The sequence below is a fragment of the Bactrocera oleae genome, chromosome 5 (assembly GCF_042242935.1).
Source record: "Bactrocera oleae isolate idBacOlea1 chromosome 5, idBacOlea1, whole genome shotgun sequence".
In the NCBI taxonomy this organism is placed as follows: domain Eukaryota; kingdom Metazoa; phylum Arthropoda; class Insecta; order Diptera; family Tephritidae; genus Bactrocera; species Bactrocera oleae.
In genome coordinates, this window is record NC_091539.1 from 72,795,441 (window position 1) to 72,820,686 (window position 25,246).

General features: G+C 39.0%; 2 long non-coding RNA genes across 3 annotated transcripts in view; both read left to right on the plus strand.

The window, feature by feature from the left end:
* The window catches only part of LOC118681300 (uncharacterized), a 98,110-nt gene extending 76,337 nt beyond the window's left edge, over positions 1-21,773 (plus strand). For both annotated transcript variants that reach the window (XR_004977000.2, XR_004977003.2), the window contains exons 2-3: positions 20,540-20,928; positions 21,091-21,773. This is a non-coding gene — a long non-coding RNA (uncharacterized lncRNA). The remainder of the gene's footprint in view (positions 1-20,539; positions 20,929-21,090) is intronic.
* Positions 1-25,246, plus strand: part of LOC138857332 (uncharacterized) — a 247,497-nt gene that overhangs the window by 152,392 nt on the left and 69,859 nt on the right. The gene's annotated exons all lie outside the window — the stretch shown is intronic.

The following is a 25,246-nucleotide window of genomic DNA, read 5'->3' on the forward strand; positions in this document are numbered from 1 at the left end:
TATGTAGCTGTTATTCAGTGCGATAATCCAAAAATGTTGCAATAAGTCTTTTTGTGTTAAAAAAAATTTAAATACTGAGGGAGTTTTCAAAAATAATATACGTAAGTTATTATTAAGTTTCAAATAAATTTATATTTTTTTAGTTAATTTTAATTTTTTTATACATTTTTAAATTCCGAAATATTTATATTTCGTATTATAACTAATTTTACTTAAAACTTTTGAATTTATTGAAGAAATTAACTTATATTATCTACTGCGCAAAGGAATTTTTCACTTGTAATAGATTTACAGTCATAACTTTAAAATTGCAGCTATGGTGGATTTATGGTCAGCAATGAGCTCAGTAAAAGACATGAGAGTGAGTTGTATAGATATATAGAGAATCAATTCCGTTAACCTTGTGTTAAAGAGGGATGCAAGCTCATACACATACGTTTGTTTACATCAGTTTTTACACAAGGCTCTTAAAAAAATGATAACAACTTTGTTCTGCGCGCTGGCAAAATTTTTTTAGCTGTGACTGTCTTATGACCGATCAGATGACTGTCACTGTTCTTGTAGGGTAAACTTACCCGTTACTTATTTTTGTGTGAAGATGATAGGACTGAGTATTTATGTGTTATCGATTTAATTAGAGTTGCTGCTATCTGAAATTCGAGGCGATAAAGAGCATAGGAAACGATAATATATGCGGCGAATATGTCACTAGACAAACACTTCGACTCATATTAATTTTTATATGTACTCTTTGTGTATTTATGTACATGTTGCATATAATTAGCAAACATCTACATCATTAATTTTATTTCGAGGCTCTTCAAGTATACCCATTTAATCCTACTTAAAGCCCGGACAAAGCCACATTGTTCAAACAAAAAAGAACACTGTGTGTACTCTTTTTTAATGCAAAGTACGAGCGTTGGGCGGATCCAGTCCACAATGGGCGTCGCAAACGCCGCGATGGCCAGTAAACAAAAACGTTCATATGCCTTTATGAATTCCTCAAACAACAACAAACATTTAATAAAAACGCACATTATATTTATTATATTTTAATGCAGCATTTTTTGTTAGAAACAACAAAATCGCACACGAAAGGCTGCAACTGCACACACACAAATTAAATAAATTAAATTAAAAAACGAAGAAACATAATGTTGCACCGCATCATGAAAAAGCGCATAAAATATATGTATGAGCACCATTAATATTATAAAAATGCAAAAGTGCACAGGCCTGCAATTAAACGACACAGCGACCATGCAACAAACCGCGCAGTTAGAGAGAGTGCTGGGTGCGGCGGCAGCGGTGCCATTTCATTGTTCGCCACGCTCCTTTACTCACACAGACGCGGGCGCGGGCCGAATGGCCGATGCATTACGCCGACTACAGATTACGGTAATGAAATAAATAGATAAATGTGGAAATGTGTGTGGCTCTTCAAACAACAGAAAGACCTCGGTATTTTGGGATGAGAAAAACGGAGGTTTCTAAAACAAGCTTCACATTACAGTACTTCTTCTTATCTGCGCGATAACTGTACGGGTCAAAAATTGTTCCTCCCTCGATAATCGTATTATTCCGCGTTGCAACTACATAGGTTTCCATAAATCCCAGCCTTAATCTAGAAATAGCGGATTTATCTTTTTCGGCCCGAAGAAAGCTCATAATCATAATGACTGCGGGTAGAAAGGTCATTTGTTGAAAATCTGGTAGTCAGTATATTTTTTTGATACTTCGGTTAAATTACTGAATCATTAACCAAAAAGGGTAGGTACTGTAAGGCTATAAAGTAGGTAGGGTTTTCAACATCCTATTCTCATTTCTCTTTGCGATATACGTTGTAACTGGCTCTCTGAGTATATCTTTGGCAGCTAAGTCCCGGCATACGTTCGGTACATTGTTTTGCAGTCCCCAATATATGGGATTAATTGAATTGAGATCTTCAAAAGCAGTCAACTATTTTCAGTATTCTTCTAAAGTAGGAATAACCATATTTTCTTTCAAAGAACCTTGCATATATATTTGAGCGCACAGAAATAAGGGCTCCCGACCACTGAACGTGGCCACCGCGGTTCTCTGTGAGTTTTCTTTATTTTCGTGCGTAAACCATTGGAAAAAAGCTGTGTTTTTTTTGTGCTCAGTATGTGTTGGTGGTATATGCTCTTCAAGCGGCAAACCTTTTGCGGTGCGCGTTTCACTCGCCACCCGATAAGGCATGAAAATCATAAGCTTAAGTTTTTCTCGATTTTTTCTGTATATTAAATGTTATTTATAATGTGATATTCGGAAATTCATTTCTCTCCGCCTTTTTCCCCTTAGACTTTTTGTGAAATTTCGCTTTTGCGTAAGTGTGTGTGTTTGTGTGCAGTGTAGCCGCCAAGCGCGATAGTTGGGGTTTGGTTTCTTTTCTTTTTGGTTTCTTTTATACGTTTGCTCTGTCCACTTCGCGCTTTTCCCTCGATTTTCGAATGTATTTTTGTTGCACGCAGCTTTGCTGCTCCGGTGCGTCGGTACGTTATGCGTCCGGAGGCATATTTGGCAGTAATACGCAATCAAGCGTGACACGGGTGGGCGGGCTTATAGGTGTATGCGACCGGGAGTTCAAGTTGGCGGTAGTGCGATCCCATCGAACACAGTTATGTTGCATGCGGACATGGGTGACATTGTATGCCAACATATGCACGTCGCTCCCCATTGTTGTGGTTATTATTATTGTTGTTGATGCTGCCGCTGTCGCTATTGCTTACCGTGACATGACAAGTTGCACTTTTACCAAATTTAATATTCCGCGTATCCTCTATGGCTAACCCGCTGTTGCTACAATTGCGTACCGCGAAGCCAACGCCATTGCTATAGTTGCATTTACCGTTTGTACTTACTGGCCGGCTCATATTGTTGCGTTATTTTTCTTTGCTTTTTTGTGGGGTTTGCCCATGACAGCGCTATGAGCAGCAACAGCAATAACATCGCAACCAAATGACAATGACGACACCAAACCGTGCTGCGCCTATGCTACAGGCTCAGCTGTCTATCTGAAATCTGAACGTCGCAACTGCAGCTATGTTGTGTTTGTTGCTGCCTAGCATGTACGTTCATTTAGTGAATGCTAGTGTTGTTGCAATTGAAGCTTTCAGTTATAGGCCCAGTTTGTACATCTCTTACATGCGCGCATTCCTCGCCGGCTCCCATTTCCCCAGTAGTTGTTCTACTCTTTTACGCACTCTTTCCAGCTCAGTTTTCCTTTTTGCTCCTGCAGCAGCTACGCACCGTGAATAGGCCTATGCGGCAACGCATCCCATTCACCCACTTATCGACACCCGCGGCCACCCATGTGGCATGGGCAACATATTAATTTTTTCTGCTCTCATTTTTTTCCATTTTTTTTTAATTCCAGACTTTTTTAATTTTTATTTAGTTTAATTTCTTGTTTTTACTATATGCTCCTTGTTATTGCAACATCAGCATACATGCCACACACAGTCTATCTATTTACATAATACATATTATTATATTATTCTGTATTGCAGTTGAATTGGGAAAATGCAATTTTCCAAAATGTACAGCCTACGTCATGGACAACTAGCGCCATTGAGCCGGACATACACACGAACCTCGACAAACTTCTCCCACTTCCATGATGTGCACAAATAATATGTATGTGTGTGTAGCCTTTCTGAACTGCATTTGCACACGGATAAGCAACTATGACAATACCAAAATTGTCTGTGACTATATCTATATATATATATATATATATTGTAAGTATATGTAGACAGTCAGTCCAGCTATCCGAAAGAACATGTCAGGTCGCTTTATAAAAAAAACAGTCGAATTCTGCAAGTGAGTTCTCGGCATTATTCCAAATAGAGCGAAGATCTCTTCTTCAAAAATGTTAGTTCAATTAAAGGTGACGCCGGAATTCGAAATTGGCGAAATTAGAATTCAAATATGCTTTTATTGAAGTTTTTGGAGAACATCCTTTGTATTTGAAAATAAAACGATTTTTTTGGATTCTCTTTATAGTTATGAAAAAGGACAGGAAATAAACAACGTTTTGATTAAGTGTCACTAATATAACTATTCGTTTGAAATACTCAGTTTAGACTTATGAGAAGTGAGGATCAAAAAAATGTTGCAAGGTTCAGTTATCGACAAACTTATTATAACTTAATTAATTAGCATAATTTAGCCTAAGGTAAAATTACCATAACGTTCCCTATGATCAGTCAGTCTCCTAAGCACAGTTTACGCATGGAAAGCATCCATGCAATAAATATATAGATTATATAGACATGTTTGTGTGCACTTTTGTGTAGAGAAATCTACTGAGTTGTCCAAAAAAAAGCAGATAAATTGACTCTCAAGAGAGAAATATACAAAAAAAAGCAAAAATAAACAAATATATTTCGCAAACTTTCCTCAATGCCACTCACACACATACACTTGCCGATATTCAATTCCAATCTCTTAAACTTTTTGTTACTGCAAAATGTGTATGTGTGTGTGTGAATGCATTTTGGTGTGCAGTTTTGGCATTTATTGGACCTTCAGTTCGTGTCCAATAGCTGGTAATATAATTTTGTATACAAATATATAGCCTTATGCTCATATAATGTGTTGCACTTTTGCGCTATTTTCCAAACAGCTCTGAAAGGCAAAGATGAAGCTGACTGCTTTGCTGTGACCCCTCATCGGTTGCGACGATCGGCAAATGCCCAAAAAACTCTTTGCACTAAGTACACAAGATCCTACTCTGCAGTGCAACTGCGAAAACTGAATTTCAAATCCCTTGTATACAATTTTCTACTGCAGCTAGTTGCTAAGTTGCACGCATAGTGCTTGGGTTCAAAATCTTTTTCGGTTAAACATTTTGTTGTTGTTTTGCTGCCAAACAAGTTTTGTAATGCGATTTTAATTTTTTCCTACCCCGTGTACAGCTCATTGTACCAACATAACTAGTCCCAAATAATGTAACACGGCTTTGGAGCTGTGCTATACACAGTAGCTCAAGTTCGTATGTACAAATGTATTCACATATCGTTGTGCCCATAGTTCCGAATTTCAGCAAATGACTTCATTTCCACCGAGAGCACCCCTCGTGCGTTTCTTATCGTTCTCTTTAGTTCGCTCTATCTTTCGAAAATAAATGAAATTTGAAGAAGGGGTGTCGCAGCGTGTCGAGAGGGACTCCCAAAATGCACGAATGAGCAACCGAGGTTAACGGCTTCAATGCAACTTTTTTATGGCCACAGATGAAGGGGGAGAGCTGACCGACGAAGGAGAATAACATCAACAATATCTACAATACTTATAGAGCTCACACTTTCAAACAACGCAATTATACTCATATAACCTAACTAAATAATGGATGCACCAATACCGAACTCCGAATATCGCAACTGGTTGGCAACAACAGAGAGGGGTCCCAGGCGACAAGTGAAGCTGATTTGCCGAAAATGAGTAGAAAGTCACAAACTTGATTGTTTGTAGAAATTGAGCAATAACCGAACAGCGCCGATCCAGCCGAACCGAACGTGACTAATACAAAAACAAAAGCGTTGTGGTGGCCATAAGACCGTAGCAATGTGGACGACGAAACTGATGACAACTGCGCAGCCAATTGTATTGTCGACTTTTTGGAGATGCGTCGTCAGCGTTGCCAAAAATTTTCGCTCTCACAGCGGAACCACAGCTGAATGGCCGCTTCCCCTGTGCAGCAGCTGCACAGTGAGCAGTACGAACTTGCCCCAAATCTACAACGCTGCAGTGATCGCAACGATTAAGTACACATTTACTTATACTTGTATTCGAAGCAGGCTCATCGCAAAGTGAGCGCGGAAAGCATATTGTGCTTGTATGAGTGAGCAAAGCTCACTGATTGCCAAAATTTCGCTACAGATGCACTGGTGCGAGCTCTAGCACAAGCAGTGCTGAATTCTGTGCGCCTTCTTCACAGAGTTTGTCGGAGTTTACTGCTGGTCGCTCAGCGTTACTGAGCGCTCTCTTATTCACCACTCTCCGCTAATCATCTCTGTTCTTTTTAGCTATGGATCACCACCATTGCAACCAGCTCTACAAACGCTAAACGTAGATGCGCTTAATTTGTTGCTTTTAGGATTATTCTCACACACATAAAAATGAGGCGCTGCGGAGCAATTGCCGCTTCCCACTACTCGTTCACCATTTGATCATGGTCCCAGTCCAAATTTTCGGTGGTTCAAAGACCGATGCCAGCGTTTGCCAGTTCCTTTGTTCGAATGATCGTCTGTTCATGAGCGACTCTGCGGCTCTGTGATTCTATGCTTGAGCCGGCCTCATCTATCAACGCGAAATCTCTGTGCTTCATTATTTCTACCAGCGGCTCCCAATGCTCCTCGCCCTTGCTTGTTGGCTTCGTGCAGTAGCTCAATTTTACATCATTTTCTGCAATGTCTCATTCGTGTGTGTTTGCATTGTGCATGTTTGTGTTCTTGTCTTTTTTATTACCTCATTTACGGCTTCCCATTGCCAAAAATTTCATTTGCTGTGCATCGCTTTCGAGCGCTAGCCTGTTCGGTTGGTTAATGATACGAAACGCTGGGGGGATCTTAAGTGCGCAGTTCCAGCAACCTAAAGAACATTTTTAGATGAGACTCGTTATTGCATTACCCAGATTTGGCGCAGCACACGCACACATGGTCGCTGCTTATATGAAATTGTTATATATATTATACAAGTATATGTATATATCCAGTTTCGGCTAAGGTGTAGAAAGTCTGGAACTGTACCGCGATACAGTAAGTCAACTTTAGATGCATTCAAGCTGTACCCGAAAAAGTGTAATAGCAGTTTTGGGATTTGAAGTGTTGCTATTAAAATGCATTTTGGCTTTTTCACTGCAGCCAGTCCAGCAAACAGCATCTGTGGCATAAATGAATGTATTTTTGTCCATTTTATACGCTCGATTTCAGCGTTCGTTAGCCCTTTGGCTGCTTAGCCAGATGCTTGATTTGACAACGTCTAAATTCTTAGAGATCAACGAACTTTACAAAGTTTTGCTTCCTTGTTTATTTGATCGAAAGCCATCCGAAGCCTCGTTTGTTCAACATTTGAAAATGCAAATATTTTGACTACCACATGATCACTAATTACAAGGGGAACAATAATGATGATATATAATAATGAACAATATATTGCCTTTGTTTATGATTGAAACCTTTGTCGTACTATCTCACTCGAGTGAAGTAGGACTCAGTTGCTTTTCATACGCCCTTTCTATTTAACATGGAATTGTTCCCTTCATTGCTTCTACAGACATTTTTCTAAATTCTTTAACAACGATCTTTAAAAGCCTTGCTAAGTGTTCCATCTTGGATGTTCGTGGTATTAGAGTTATTTTTGGTGGAGGTGTTACAGTGAGGGTTTTTCTTGCCGAACAGAGTGAATTCTAAATTATTCCCTCCGATATTCCATTTTTTTTAATTTTCTATCTCTCGATGCCTTTTAATTAAATTTAGTACTCGTTCGAGCATAGAAAATATAGAATTCCTATTCTTTCCTTGCAGAAGAATAACAGAATTATTTCCTTAAATAATGAACGATCTCTTATTAGTTCTATAGTTATTCTTACAATAATTTCCTTCCACTTTGATTATAAATTATCCTTAACGTTTTGCCATATGCGCTCGGAGGTCAAATCGATACTATTCTTATTTCGCTGAATCATTTGTGTAGTTGTTGTAGGTACATAAACATTTTCCATTCTGCTGTGTTTCATTTAACATTATATGTTTTTTAATAGCCATGGATTTTAATCCTTATTCATGAATAATATAACTGTATCAAAATTTTGTAACAATTTGATTTGCAAGCAGTTGTTGAAATTTTTTTAAATTGAAGGATTTTGAATAAGAAAGTGGTTAGGTTCAAGACTAAAGTGATGACAATACTCAAGACAAGTCTCACATAAAAAATCTTGCTCAACCAACTTCTCCCAAGTACTCGTTCAGCTAGCGCATCTACTCTCTCACTCTGCTGGAACCCTATTGTAAGTGCGAAGTACCATCAGAAATATGTAACACTTAACGTGTTTACTAACCATTTTACTAGCCCATTCAATTGCTCCATAAACATAACGGAAATTCCTTATATCAGCATTAAAAACAATAAAAGGGCCGGTCAAGAACTTTCCTGAACCACCCTCCCGGCCGGCCGCAAGGCCTGTTAAGTGCTTACCATGTGAAACACGAAGAAAACATGTAACGACATTCTCAAAGTGCACACATATACACATATACGAGTACACAAAATGACCCATATATACATACGCATATGGAAATATACAAGTTGTACATATGTATAGAGCTGATTTTCTAATGAAGAAGACTGTAGCGGGCGAATATTTAGAGAGTGGGGTGGCTGAGAATGTAGACAGACACTAGCCTCAAAGAATGAAAACAAAATATAATCGTGGAGAACAATAACACCATGTACGTACATATATATATATATATATCACTCCCGAAAGAAAAAGGTCTACTAGGGGCATGTGTGAGGGCATGCTTGCTAACTAGATAAAATTCACACAATCACCGTATGTACATATGTCTGCATGCTTTTTAGTTGTTGTAGTTTTCTAACTTTAGTAGCTATGTGACCGCAAACATGCCAGAAGTGTGAAGTGTTTTTGGTTTTCTACGGTGGCTTCTGTGAACTCTCTAGCACAAGGCCCCAGCGGCGACGTGTAGCCAATGGTCACGAGAAGAAATGCCACTTTTAGTCAGGGCGGTAGAGGAACCACAAATTACCAAAGCTTAAAGCTACCAGGTACTTTCCGATCAAACAATGCCTCATATAACAAGAAGTAATTAGGACGCTTTATGAATTTATTAAATTCCTCTCCGAAATGTCTGATTTTGTGCACGTCAAAACACACACACACACCCTCAAATGTTCTAAGGTTTGAAGGTGGCGTTCAGAAAGGTATTAAGTGGCAAGTCCGCAGACTTTTATTGTTGTTGCTGCTACCTTTTTCTACCCATGCATACTGGCGAACTGACTCAACTAGATGAGCGTTATGCCCGACGAGTAGCGTATATCGCGAGCGTGACTTGTGAGCACAACGAGAGCCCCGCACAGTTGACGCATTGAACTATGGAATTTTGGGCTTTCATTCACTTCAGTGCGCTCATAAGCGCACCCAGATGTGCTTTTAAGCGCTTTCGAGGCATTTTAACGCTTAGCGCAGAGCAGCTGTACGGGGGCCCGCAGCAGCTTCAAGCGTTTACCAACGACTACAACGGGTACCCAGAATATTTGGAAGTTCTGGCAGGTATTAAAAGTAAATTAATTAGCAGGTGCACATACACAGGCGAATGTGTGCCACACAAATTGGCCGACTGTTGCTGTGAGTGTGTGCATGTGGCGAAGAATCATAAAAGCAAAGAAAGTGAAGGAAATCAACCCTAAAATTAACTTAACACGTTCCACATGTCCCGTTCTAAGTGTATGTGCTTTGCTGTACATACATATATACATATATCTTTCTGTGTGCCGGCATAGATTCGTTACCCAGCGACGAGAAGATGTACCCCTTAAAAATTCGTGATATTTTAGCAAATTAAGATTTGCTAAACTATAATACAATCGGTCAGTGATGGAGACAAAGCGTAGGGAATAATAATTTAGAATGTCTATTTAAGACGCCATGGCAATTCCACATACGTAGGTGACCAGCAACTACCACATTTCTGTACTACTTGAGTCTCAAAGTGAAGAGTTAGGAACTAGTCTCGTTAGCAGACGGTCGCAATTCAAGCTGCAGGCTCTTACATACATACATACAGGTTCATGTAAGCAATATTTTATGACTTCGCACCAAAAATAAGGCGACTTGCTTACTGAGAACGATTCTTGGGTCGACTTCGGCCTGGTGGCCCTGCAAGGACAAGAAATTCTCACTCATTAATATACACACACATGTACATCGACATGCTGGGACATAAGGTCTTGTCGTGCCGCTAAGTTGTCTGCATCCGGTATCCTCGTATAAGGCGTGTTTTTATGAGGTGTCCGGTTTGGTGTTACGAACCGGAAGAGTTTAAATGCCAATTCAGGCGGTCTATGGCGAACTATGGTACTACATGGGCTATGTCAACAACTGCTTAACTATTTACATATACGAGTATGGATGTGTATATGCGTCAGCGCAAAACTTGTGGCCAACAAATTAGCATGTACCACCCCTAAACACGCCCGATGTCGCCTGCTGCCCCAAACGGGTATAGAGCACACGCACACAAACACACATACGTAATGTGTTCATAATCGAACCGGCAGGGTCGAGGTGTTGACAGGCAACAGTTTAACCCATATGTGCGCACTTTTCGCTTGCCGACGCTCACTTAACAGCTTAAAAGGTCAAAGGTTGGACGTCGAAAGTTTTGACATGCAATTACTTATGTGGGATAGGGTATTATTTTAAGTGATTTTATGATGAATTCGGGTGAGAATTTATGGCGGCAACTTTCACCGTCGCCAGTTGCTTGTTTGTTCGTTTTCCGGCTGAAAATTACCCAATTACCGGGGTGGGGGTATTATGAGGCATTTAAAGAGCAATTGTGCGTGCCAATAGGTGTGTGTGCGTGAGTGTGTATGTGCGTGTGCTCATGTGTGTAAGTATTTTGAACTTGGCACCCTTTGTTGTCGGGGTTAACTATTTTCGGGTCAAGTGACTTGCAAGAATTTATGAGCGCTGAGCAGCGAGAACAAAGCCGCTGGCAGCTTGGATTTACATGCATTTAATGCCAATTTCAGGTTTACAGTTAAGTTGTAGGATAGTTATTATGAAAATAGGAGGTGGATTGCGGCAAATGCCCATATGTGCGCATGAATGTCAGCGGATCGGTGATTATTGAGGAATAAAATTAACACATTTGCTTTATTGGCATTTTGTGTGTTTTTCACTTCTTCTTCGTAATCTTCGCATCTTGAATGCATTTGAGTTGAAGGTGATTACGCAATGGCAACGCAACAGGCGCTGAACGTCGGCCGCATATTCACATTGCATGTATATATATTTATATATGTATATACTTAGATATAGCATGCATTCGTAAGCTCATTAATGTAGGTGTTTTCACGCCGTTGCAGCCAGTTCACCTTGAGCGGCAAGCGTCTTCACTCAATGAGCGAGGCTTAAGTGCATTTAAAAGCATATAAACCTCAAGTTAATGGCAATGGCAGCTCTCAAAAAGTAAATAATTCAAATTACGTTACTTCAAAAGCGTCTTCGTGCAAGTTTAAGCGCTAAAACCCAAAATAATTAGGTTAATATAAAGCGGCAATTTAGACTTGTGTTCTGTTTTGTTGGTGGATGAAAGCTCTTCTCAGAGACAATGCAAGCCCATTTAGTGCATCCCTCATATTTTTCAGATCTAGTGGCAAAGAATTTTCAAAATAGTACACACTCGCGAATATATCGCAAACCGGTTCACGCTATTTCAAATTCAAAAGTGAAAAACAACAACAACTCTATAAAAAGTATTCAGAATGTTTTCCAAAGGAGCCGCAGCCATATAAATAACCGTCTTGAACAATATCACATGGCATAGAAAAGTCACGAAAGCTGCTATTACAGTTATTGTTGCAATTGTTGCAATTGTTGCTGTTGTTTCTGTGCTTTTGCGTTGCAGTCGCTGTTTTGCAAACGAGTTTCATTAGTCTGCTATAAACAACAATCATCCACTGCCGGCCCCTTGGTGCATGCATTATGCTGTTGCTGTTGTTGTTGCCGCTTGGCACTCAGTTTTGGAGATCCCAAATAATTGTTCGCCTTCTTGGGCTGAGCTGGCTTTTATTTCGTTGTCGTTGTCGTATGCCATTGCATTAGCTTAACTTTGTGGCTGCGCAACCGCTGTTGCAGTTGTTGTATTTCTTCCGTGGCTTTATGTTGCAGCATTGCAACTACATATTTGCGCTGTCAAAGTCACGATTGGCTTGCGAGAAAAACAAGATATCTGATGTTGGAGGCAGTCCCACCATTATTATGCCAGAAGCAACAACATGCGATGCACATACGTACAACTACAACAAAAGAAGGCATTTGTTGGTGGGCCCCATCGATGCTTTGCAGCCTTAGCTTTCTTTGGATTTTGGGTTTTTTGGCAATTCAGCTGCGCTTGGTGCATTCCAACAACACCAACACTATGGATAGTAGTGAGTTGATGTGTTTGAGCATGCGCAACATAGGTTGCAATCGGCCTGCTTGCAACGAAGCGAATTCGCCAAAGTCTAAAGTTTCTATAGAAATGCAAAAAATATAAATCATCAGCAAAAACAGCGTAAAAGGATTTGAATTGCGCTGCTTAGTTAGAGCTGTTGATGGGCGCCGTCGTTGCAACGGCGTTCCACTCCACTTCGTTTCATGCACTTTGGTGAAGAGCCTTTGCAGTTTGCTTTTTGTTGTCGCATTCTGCATTATATCTAGGTCGTTGCAAGTTAATGCTTGAATTCCGCACGCAGTCGAGTTGGTCTGGTTCGTCCGCAGCTGAGGTTTCGGTTAATGCAGAGCTGCCGTCGGACCTTCCTTGTTACGGCGCTTCTCATCCATTCTCTATTTCTTTGCCATTTAAATTGCAATTTTGAACATTCGACGACGAGGCTTCGTTGCAACGTCAAATCCTTATCGGTAGTTGGTACTATAACCGGTTTCCGATTTCAACATAGTTGTTCACGTATTTTCGTTTTTTTTCTTCTATATATGTGTGAGTAGATATGTGTGTTTATATAAATATTTTTCTTATTGTTTTAGGAACCCACTTACGCCGGTGCGTCCGTTCATTCGTTTGTTGGCTCATCTGCGGTTCGCTTTAGCGCCTATGTTTTTGTTATTTTCGTATTTCGTAATTAATGATGATTTTATTTCGTTGCCTAAGTCGCATTAAAGATGCTTGCATGTGTGCATGCATTTCGGGGCAAACCAGATTCATGCATGCCGTCAATATTTGAGGCGAAGTGGAAAAAATAATGCCGCATTTGGGCTTCGAGAGCATCTGAAGGTAAAAGATACTCATAAAGTTAAAGGGTCCCATATTGAGAATTACAGCACGTAATTTATTATTAATTTTTTTTTTCCTTCTAATTTGTAAAAGTCCGTCAGTTTTCTTAATCAGATTGGAGCTGAATATACCAAAACTGTTATAAAATCGAACTACCAGACGTCTTAAAGATTGAGCTCCTTGTAAATAAATATGTCTAAACATTGTCTAACAAGTCTAAGCCGCACTGCAGTACAATCACAATTTGTCTTTAAGAATCATGGCATTTTGAACTTTTTCTGGAATCTACCACTGAATTTAATCATCAAATTTATCTACAAGGTAATATGTAAAAAGTATAACAGCAATAAGGTCTTGGAACTTTTATAATAATGTCATTATCCCAAGGAAACTAATAACCACTTAAATACAATTAGAGCCTCTACACATTGCAGGCTCAGAGTACCGCTATTATACTCGTAAGGCACTCTCTCTTAAACTGAAAAGTACGAAAGAAAGCTCGCCGCTTCTTGATTGCTTAGTAAGTTGTGCAATCCGTTGGCGAACAATTTAGCTTAATCGATTTCAACCGTGTCAAAGCTTTTAAAACATCACCCTTTTGCTATAATTTTATTTTGATAACTGTTAAACGCCCGTTACACAAAATACTTATTTACAATTACATCAACACACCAGAGAAACACATATGTATGTAGCCACCCTAGTGCAAAACTAAGAAGCAAGAAACAAAATTTGAGTCTGCCCCACATGACCGGTTAGACGATGAAAATGGTACACAGCTTCTCTTTCACGTGAAACAAAGAAGAAAGAAAAATCAACAAAAAGTAAGCGGAGAAAGTTTTCCACCAAATGAGCATTACACAAGTGTACAAGTATACACAACCGTTGCCAATGGACAATAAATACAACCCACGTCGATGTTTGTGTGGTGTTAGTACATAATTTATTATACAAGAATATTCACGAAGAAAAATAGCTACACAGGCAACTAAATGCGTACCCAAAGCTCACTTCATGCTCCTTCGGTACTAGTCTCAAGGACTCTACCGCACCCGAGAAATCAACAGACTGGACATGTTGTCAACTCGACCCCGCCAACTATCGATTCTCCATCCGGCCATCGAACGAACGCGACAAGTGTAATTCAAGTGGTGGTAGGTCAGGAAGTGAATAAGGACGCTCGTGGCGGTGGAGCGTATGACGTTTAGAAGCTTAATTACCATGACAGTCATCGTGCGATTCTTGCAAGAGACACCTTTTTCTCACTAACCTCCGTTCACAGAAAATAAGTTAGAGATCAGCCATTCGTACACATATACATCTCACATGTTTGGCAAATAATCTTGCACGGAGCTTTTGGTTAATATATTATATAATAAAAATTGTAGTAGCAAATTGCAAAAATAGCTTCGAAGGCTAAGGTCAACTTCACAGTGAACATTTCCAATTTCTTGGAGTGGTGAATACTTATGATTTGTGCTTTATTTGAAATTGCGATTTTCGATATAGTTATAGGTTAGAGTCTTCAAACGAAACCTAAACTTTATATAATGCGCGACGTTAAGCATTTGCTTTGAAACGCAGTTTATGACCAGGCTAAGCGCTGTGTAATTAAGTTCTAGAAATACCAAGTTTGAGATGCCTGGAGTATACACATACGTATGTGGAATAGTGTAAGCGATAAGCCTCACATCTGATGATTGAAACTAATTAGAAGTCCGAGACTTTCAGACTAGCGTATACCAACCATTTCAACATACATATGTATAACTATTAATGCACATGTGTTATGTAGCACTTGAAGGATACTTGCGGTTTGTTAATGAATTTCATACATTAGTTGTATATAACTCTTTCTCATTAATTTGATTATTAATTATACTGGTCATAAAAGTAGAAGGCCTTAGGAAGACAAAAAAATATATAAAAATTTGTACTGACGCAGATGATTAAATTAATGGAAGAATATACTAAAAACAATGTCGAGTAATTTTGCTTAACTTAGACCAGGTAATAACTCTAGACAAGGCTGATGAAAAAGGTTGAGTTGTGTGGAGATTCAAAAAAATATAACCACAATAGAATACCACTTGAGTTCCGAGATAAAAACTAACCTCACATTTACAATAAAACTCGTACGTAGGTGCATATGTATTCACCACAAAAACGGTACCACAAAACACGAAGAAAATTTAAGAATCAATTGCCCCAAAATTAACCGCACAACCTGTTGAAGTCATACAATAGTCGTCTCTTAAAGTGATGCCCTCCATCCATGTACAGTTAACCTCATCGCGGCCATGGTGATAACGACAATGGCATTAATGGCGAAAGTGACAGCGAAAAAGACAATGCTGTAGACATGAAAATCCTTTTGTTATCCTTCAAGGCAAATCTCCACGTCGTGTATATGTACCCATGTATATATGTAAGTATTTTCCATTGTCTTCAAGATGGAAAGCGTATCGGCAGCTTGCATGCCGGGTATTCGGATGGTACTTGTGAGGTCGGCACCCTTCACACCCGTTTTGCTCAAATTGCTTTTGCCGTCTTCGTTATAGTCGTCAAGCATTAAGTTCTGACCGGCTTTTCATTCGTCGGTCGGCGCTGTCCATTCTGCTGCAAGAAAATGTGCCAAAGTTCTTGCTTTACGCCTTCGTTTGCCACTTCGTCAACAGGTTTCCCAATATTTATGTGTATTCGTGGTGGACACGTACACATGTGTCTGTGCCGCAAATGTATGTAGACTAGAAGAAATATCGGGCAGACGAGCGTGGTCGCTCACATGGTTGAAGCTTTGCACCCATCTCTGCGCACAGCTGATCGGCATTATTTGTGTCCGAGTAGCCTGTTGCGTTACGAGTAACAGTACATACACATGTACAGATATTCGTCCTTATGTAAGTGTATGTCGGGAAATGTTGGCTTTACGTTCGAGTTGATTTTCTTTAAATATTCCTCAAGATTAAAGCAGCTAAGATAGTCTCGCGAATCCTCAGGTACCTTTCAGAAGTTTCCTGCTTTTCTTCACATCATCTTCCATTTTGCTTTATTATTCGCTTTTCATTGTTCGTTCAGCATTACCTTGGCTTTTACTTACGCACATTTTAACATAATTTTTATGCTTTATATAAATTTATAACTGAAGCCTCAAGGTCGCCAAAGGAAATTTGCACCTCTCTCCGCCATTTGAACTCACATTCGTCTCAATTTTGTTTTTTTCCCTGTTTTCGCTGCTTTTTCTCGCACAAAATTCTTTTTTTGATTTTCCAGCTCTTTTATTTGTATTCTTTGGTTGTTTTTGTTTGTTTCCACATGCTGTTCTGCTGTGGCTCCTCCACTTTTTTCCTCTTTGCTGAAGTCAATTGCTTGCTGGTAAATCTGCCCACGATGGCGTTGACGCGTCGCCGGCTCAAGCTTCGCCGCCTGGCAACTGCAGCAAGACGAAAAAAGGAGCAGCTTTCGTTTTGGTCCTTCTTTGTGAAAACGCCAGTCGAAGAAAATGAACAACAAACATTTCCACAAATAGACAGAAAAAGACGTTTCAGTGAAAGCGAAAGTCCCGACAAGGTGCTCGCTACATACATACATACACTTGCGCATATGTGAGTGGCGCTTGTACGTGCCGACGTGTGACGGAATTTCCCGCACACCACCCTGTCCAGACGGGCTGGTTGGCTGGTTGGTTGGATGGGTGAGCGGGCGACACGCATGCAAACATCCACAGAGGCAAGGCCACTGCCCCACAGACACACATGTTCCAATTCGTCTCTTTCTTTACGCTTAGCCCCCCCACCAATGCTTTCGGTGCGTAATTTTTTCGACGTTTCCAGTTTTCCTCGCTCGTTTCTTTTCGGTTATTTTTCCAACTGCAAAAAATCCGCACCGTCTTTTCATTTCTTTATTTCTCTTCAGTTGTGCGCTTTCTTTTGTGTGGGTGGTTATGTGTGCGAATGTGTTTGGCGAGGAGTGCAACTCTGTAAGGACAGGGCGTAGGAGAGGGGTGAGAAAGCCAAGCAGAGGCAGTTTTCTCGCCGTGTTGGCAAATTTTCTCTACTTTTTCGTAGCTGACGAGCTCTTTCGTCCGACATTTTCTCTTCTTTTTCGCTAGCATTGCAATGAGTTGGAAATTTTCACCATTTGACACTGCATTGAGTTTACGTGTCCACATATACATTTGTATGTAGTGTGCCTCTGTGTGTGCATGAGTTTACTGACAGCGCAGCAGCACGACGAATTGGAAATTGAGTCTATTCATAAGTTTAAGCTAATTAATCGCTGTGCAACAACATAAAGCTTTAAAATTACATACGAGTATGTATGTATGCTGAAATGTTCAATAATGAGAGATTATAATTAAATTATGATAGATGAAAACTGTCGTTTTTTTAGCAAATAGAAGACAAGCTCTATGGCATACAAAAACTCACACTATTACCGTTCAGAAATTCAAACTTAGTTTCAAAATTCATAGAAGTAGAATATTTTCTATTTTCTAACGATAAAGCTTGTTAACACAGTTGGCTGTTGTTTACTTTTTTTTATATGAAAACATTGTTTAAGTTCACTTTCGAAATATTCTTTAAATAAATTGTCTTGCAAGTGTGCTGAGTAAACATATTGTTCAATATCGAGTCACATCTAAAAGCATTGCATGCGTACGCAAGGGATGTAGTTACAGTCTAAAGTATATTTTTTACATTCTTTGCATTTCTTAACGTTTCGTTCAGTGTACTCACATGGTTCCGAACATGAATACGGTGCACGCCAATGATCTATAATTCCATGATCACGATCTTAGCTAAAGCGAAAAGCCAATTCAAAAGCTTTATTTCACACCGACGAGCTTTTAGTTTATCAAACATACTAAACACCCTGTGCATCCAGTTTACAAATACGAGTATATATGTATATTTGAGAATCGAGATGAAATTTCATTGGCAATTTTTGACAAGGTCAAGATTGTAATTAAACTATTTACGAAAGGGGTAATCGTGCGAGTAGAAATTCACCTGTCCTCTATATATGAGATGAAAATGAGGCCTGATTTTAACCTGTGGTTGTAATATACTTATGTATAAAATTTCATAAAAATGGCTCAGTTTCTGCGAGTGGAATACATAGATACATTTTACATTTACATTTTATTGGCGATTGTCTGCCGGCTATTTCACGCATTTAGCATCAAAGTGTACTAGGTGCAAAGTTCTATTGAAAGTAGGTGTGAAAACATTCTTCCGACGAAATTTGTGACAGATACCGTTACAGTGTATGGTTAGTGTATGATTTTTGCTATAGGTGTTGCAAGGTAAACAGAGGCAGTAAATTGGAATTTGAACACCCCAATTTGTACCAGGTAGGAAATTTATGAAATATATTATCTAAATAATGGTGGGGATAATATTTGAAATATATATTATAATTAGTAGCTAACGGCAATAAGATATGTTTCTATCAATGTTGAGCCAAATAATACCGGAATCCACTCCCTTTGAAGCACATATATGTACGAATATAGGTATGTGAAGAGCGAAATTGCAGTTATGCCTAAATTTCAATAAATAAAAATATTTATTCGTGTCTGCTCGTACCCCGCCTTGCGCTGCTGTGGCAACATAGCGACCTCATCCTAGATCGGTGAAACCCCGTCACAACACTGCCTGTTGTGGATGCATTTTGCTATTGTAGCCGAGCTTTTGGACACTTTTCGTGCTTATTTTGGGGAATTGCAGCATAATTTTGCGCCGTTTTTTATGCGTGTCAATGTTTGTATGCATGTGTGGCATGTATATGTGGCGAGTTTGTTTTACTTTTGCTACAAACAAGTACAGGAATACAAATAAATTTTGTTTTGACTGTAGGATTTTCTTTCTTTTGTTGCATTTTATTGCTTGTTTGTGTTGTTGGTGTTGTACTGGTGTTGTTTTTGGTGTGTGCTGCCACTCATTTTACAAGCGCGGCCTGTGCTATTATCGAGTGGGGATTCAGCAAAACCTCTTGTTGCTTTTGTTGTCAGGCGACTACATATTGTGCATACGCGTTGCATGCGGCATTAACAGCATTCAAGTGGTGCGTGTAAATGCCACTCTGGGTCCCCTACCACTGTCACCTTTTTTACCCATATAAATTTGAGTATGTATATATGTGTATATGTGTGTGTTCGTCGTATGTACAGCACTGCTGAGCGATGCGTTGCGGTGAAAGGTGACCGTTTTATGTGGCGGCGTCTGATACGAGCTTGCTACCACACGAATCTAAAACGGTTTAATGCTATCGACCAAATGGCAGCCGAAAATCATTTCAGTTGCGTTGAAGTGTCTGTACAACAGTAAACAGCCGAGAGAAGGATGGCCACCGAATGTTATCGCAGTCTCCGTAACTGTAACTGTGTACCCCAATCTGGAGCATACACATGCAACCCCATTTACTTGCTACTTATCTAGTTTTTTCAGTAGCTTCACGTTCCATCTTCCTTCTCCGCCCGCCGCACGATTTTTGTTATTTGACTTTTCTGTCAGTTATAATTTATATCGAAATGCGTTAGTTAGCTTGGAAATGCCGCCGCTGCGCCAACTGTGTAATTTATTTTTTCGGCAGGTACAGCCATCGATGGCTCGCGCAAAATGCAACCAAATGAGAATGCAAATATCGCAAAAGTTTTAAAAACACATTTACCCCCAATTGTAAATTCATTACCACAAATATTGGCATTACGTGCCACAAATCCTTTAAACCTTCGAACATTGAGACTTGTTATAAAGATAAGATGTCTCTTCACACATTTGATACACTTCACGTGACGCGTCTACTAGTATGCAACAGTACAGGTGATTGGCGCATAGCTAAACTCAAAATGCGACACACAGTTTACACCATCGGACTAAATACTTTTGTTGCTACATAAATCTGCAGCAAATCTAGGATCACAGTTGAAGTAAATATCCAAAACAGCAAACGGCCGAATAAGCAATATCATGTCGTTACTGCCTGCCTTTACAGCCATTCTCTTAAGCCGACGGATATTTTATACTGTTTAATATTTATTTATTGATACGAAAGGAAGCAAGATATATTTGATATATATTAAAAAGGTTTTTTTTTTAAAGATATCTTATGGAGTATAAATTAAGTTCCAAAACGAAAATTGTTTATTCATAAGGAACCTTTTTGACAATATGGACGTACAAAAGCTTACGATGCTTATTTATGTTAATTTCACGCATTGCTCATTTCGCTCGTGAATCAATAATATTTGAAGAGCACATCATTTTTTTCTATATTCGAGCTCAAATAAATAACCATCAAGTTCAGGTTAAGAGTGAACTAAGAAAATATTGTGTCGTAGACGATGCTTTTCTTTTATATTCGCCTAAGCAATGAGGCAATAATATTAAAAAATATTGAGTTCAGAAAGTAATGTGAATTTCAAAGAACAACTATTTAAAAATCTCTACAACAAAGATCTCTAAATTCTCTTCTCTTATTTATATTTACAGCGCTTCTACTTATGGACTTTCTAAATAAGCAACCACTTCTCAAAACCGAACCGAACAAAAGCTCTAACTGAAGAACCAGTCACTCAAATGGATTGGTTCAAAACTTTTGAACCTTTCGAAAAAACGAAATGTTATGATTAACGAAATAAAATCCTCTTTGTGGTAATTTAATTACTGAAACCAACAAAAATGTATGAGGCTGCAATTGAGAGTCTTATGAAATTGTATATGTGAGAATGACAAAAGACGTTTGATAGAATTGATTCCCCGGAGGAGAAAATTGTATAACATTGGGACAATGTCATCACTTTTAACGAGCGATTCTTAGGTCAGTCGCGGTGTTTGTTGCCAAACTCATACGAATTTGCTGAAAATTGGTAGCCTATCGGGTAGGTCTGAGAATCTGCCTACATATATTTTTTAAAACTTTAGATTATTATTTTTTTTTGGATAACATATTTTTTTTTATTTTTATATGATTCAGCTTTGAAAAAAACGATCAACCCCTGATTTTTAATCGTAATTTTTATATTATTCCGTTCCATCCACAGATCCACAAGATCAAGATATACATAAAGAAATGGAGAACAGTATCCAACATATGCATGTCTTTTACTGGGATTGCTAGAAGATGCTCGCTACAGCTGAAAATTGCACAGGAATACAAATTTGTCTACTATTTAGTACTGATAACATGTTTTCCGATCCGGGCACAAATGTTGTGTGATAATCCTAAAGATTCGATGACTGATGATATATTATATCGACATCGTGCAAGTTGCAACGATCTAACGATATCACTCAGTGACGCAACATCATTGCGAATTTACCAATCACAATGGCACAAAATTAGTATGTAAAAAATTAATGAAGACATTAATCTCTCAATTTCCTATTTAATTCGAATTCGTAATGACGATCAGTAAGTTACAAGGCCAAGCGTTGTCTTTTTGTGGCTTAAATGGACAACTTTATGTGGCATGTTCTCACGCGGGAAAATCATTTCCTAAAGACAGACATACCAAAAATATTGTACATTTCATTACGTTGAGAGATTAATCTTTGTTTGGTCTTAGTTGCCCTACTAATAATATTATTATAATTATAAATATGAAATATATTATTTTCGATGTTTAGATAGCTAACAGTAAATATTATTTAACATATATTTGTTACTTTTTTAAAAAATAATTTATTACCTTCAATAAAGTACGCTTTAATTGTCTACAACTCTGCATTGCTCTTTCAATTCTACTTACAAGTACATCCCCCACACAATAATATTTTTAAAAATATTTCTTAAAAATAGCAACGTTTGCCGGGTCAGCTAGTGTTATATAAAATATACGAGGGATAGTTTAGAATATAGAACGGGTTTTCAAAAGTCAATATAAATTTCTCCCTATAGAGAAGAATATTCCTCTATCGACATTGTCGACTTAAATAAAGTATTTAAATGAAAATATACTGAAAGCTTAACAGTGTTACGAAACGAAAATATAAAGCCTAGTCTCACTCCGAAAAGCAGCTAAAGCTAAAAAAGAATGTAATGTACCTAAACGCGAGAGTTATCTTCCCGCTACTGATCTTTTTGAAACAAATTAGCATGTGTTAACAGAAAATGGAGTGTAAAGGGAAGAATTCCATTGCAAGTATGCCTTTGTTTTGCTGAAATGATAAGTTAGGTACATTGCCACACTCTAACGATTTGTACATTCAATTGTCGTTATTTTCAGGAACTTGGCTATCTCTCCGCCAGGATACGTAATCAACTCATTTTACAGAGTATGTCTAAGCGCACTCATAGAATATTCAACAGGCTTTAAGCGCACGAACAATAACACACAGGCTCATATACATATATAAAGCTACCAATATTTATATGCTTGCAGTTATGCGGATAAATGTACTCACGCACTCACTCCTCGCGGCTCTATTTCGCCATTTTTCTTCGTTTTACATTTTTTTACTTAAGCTTATATTAGATTAAGGCTTACACGAACCGAACCGAATGCCGCAGCCAAGAGCCTAAGCCGAAGTGCGAGTAAAATACAAAGCGTGTAGTCGCCGCAAAATGGCACTAAGGAACGCGTATAGCCAAACACACAGCGTGAGCCTAAAACTGCACTACTCTTTTGCGAACAAGCAGAATTGCGTAAAAGTTGAATAACAAGGCTTGCTAGTGTAGTAGTGCCCATGTAGGGCCATAACAATGGATGCGAGAAACGAGCATACAAATCCCAGTTTGTAAGCCAATTTGCACTTACGCTTATCTGATGTCATATCATTTGTATAATGTGCTCGATACATGTGCATTAGACGCCGCGCGCGCGCCCTCATATGCCCTTCCTGCCGTTGCCAACTTCCAGCGCAACACTTTCATGTACACATTCAGACCAACAACAGCTCTATGCTTAGATAATGTGCCAAAAGTGGCAAGTGCGTTGAAAGTTTCTGGGCTAACACACGCCTGGGCGCTCGGAATTTCTGCGCATCTGTGCCGCGCGCGAAGATAAACTAGTGTGTGCGCCTTTTATCCTGCGGGGTTCATTTCTAAGCTCATTTATGTTTATAACAAATGCGTGCCAATGTATCGCACATGTCGTGCCGGCAAAGGCAGTCAACTGGCAACAGTCTAGTGTTGGCATTTGATGTACACTCGTATATCCTTTAAAATATTTAGATGATGATTTGAAGCGCACACTTTCACCCGCACACGCACATTACCACTAGGTGTCTGCTCAAGTGCGACCTCTGAGTTCGAGCATATCTGGCAGGCCAGATCAATCCTACGGCATGTGGTTCACGAACATGTTTCGGCCATAGAAATTCATCTAACAACACATCTAACGGCTGTTATAGCAGGTAATTGAAGGGGCTTATGGTGCGTGGAATTGCTGGCGCAGCTTTGCAAGAAACACAACGGCTGCTGGGCCGCCCGGAACGCCAGCGCGGATACGCGAAATGTGGTGCGATATTACCTTAATGGCCCAACAGGCTAAATTGAGTGTGCTGTGGTGTAGTGTAGTGTAGTATCTGACTGACAAGCTGACTAACTGAAGACGAAGTCAAGTTGCTGAGTGAGTGAATGCTGTAATCGCCGACTGGTTGAATGCGAACTACATAATGCGCGCATAAAAAGGATTTGCCAGGATCTGGGTTATGTGTTGTGTGATATGAGCTGTCGTCAGCGAACTTTGGCTGCCAGCGCGCTTGCACGGCCAGGCGAGTTTATGCCACAAATCGCAAATGCGAATCCAATGGTGTATTGGTATATTTTCATAGAAGACGTGCAATCGCTGCGTACACGTTTTCCTTTGCCACGGCCAGGCAGACATAAATAATTCATGGTCGCTTAGAGATTTGCTTACGTCGCTCAATGGAAATGCCCAACTTTTCGCAACATGCTTCTATTGCAATAAGACAATAAAAAATAAATTTAGCGCAGCTTGAGTGCGAACAGTTAAATAAGAGAATGCAAATTGCGGGGGAAACTATCGCTCGCCTTCACATGGGGAATATAAGGGAATAATACTCCATGTTTTGCCAAATACCTACATACATATTCGATTTCACGAAAAAGTGCGCTTTTAGTGCTCTAATAAAAAGTGATGGGCCTATAAATGTATGTCGAATCAAATAAATTATTAATTTCAATCATATATGGATATATTTGCGTCTTTATGCCCTTATGTGCATAAATATATAAAAATTGGGTAATATTTGTAACAATGATATTGCCTTTTGGGCAAACTCCGAAACTCTGGTGATATCTGACCCAGACGACCCTACTGCAAATTATAGTAAAAACACTGTCTAGTCAGATTGTATTGCTTTAGAGGTGTCTTGGCGACGATTGGGACAATATTCTCACTTTACAGATAATTCGTTCCGATGAATTTACCGCTGCTTCTTGCAAGCGCTCTACACTCGGAGAGCAAGTGTTCTGATAGTGCCGTCGCAAGTTCTCTCTCTGTTTTCTGTGTACAATTGTTTGAAGCGCCAATTTTTCATGTTTTAATATAAAATACAATTTAACACAGAGTAAATTCCAACACGTTAGCACTGATTCACCCAAACTTATATCTAAAGATCAAAACAGTGCTATTCTAATCTTAAAATGAAAAATTCAGCATCTTTTGTGTATTATGCTCAGAACAGTTTGCAATACCCAGAAGAAAACGTTGAAGATCCTATAAAGTACATATATATTATATAAATGAACAGCGTATCGAGCTAAGTTGATTTAGCCATCTGTTTCTATATACAAGTATGTGCCCGTCCCTGTGTTTTTCAGATATTGATTTGAATTTTTGCACTCGTTCTTTACTCCAGATATCGAACCACTGTAGCATATAGCTGCCGCACAAACAAAATACTTAATTGCAACGAGCTGTCAAATTTAAATGTTGTGGAATTTCAGACAAATTTAAGTAGCAAGCATAAGTTGCGAAAATTAATAATGAGACAGAAATGAACAGAAGAATAGAACAAAATATAGAGGAATATATGTCCACATGTCATCGCTTCTAATACTGTAGACAAGCACTTTTGATTGGTTCCAGACGGGAGAATGAAAAATCTTCTAGATATATTTTATTATTTTTCTTGCTATATTTACATATATATTCAATGTCAGGGTCGATGAATTCACCAGTCAGCAGTTTTCTACTACATCCAGAACAAGCCAAAAATCAGCTCTCACCT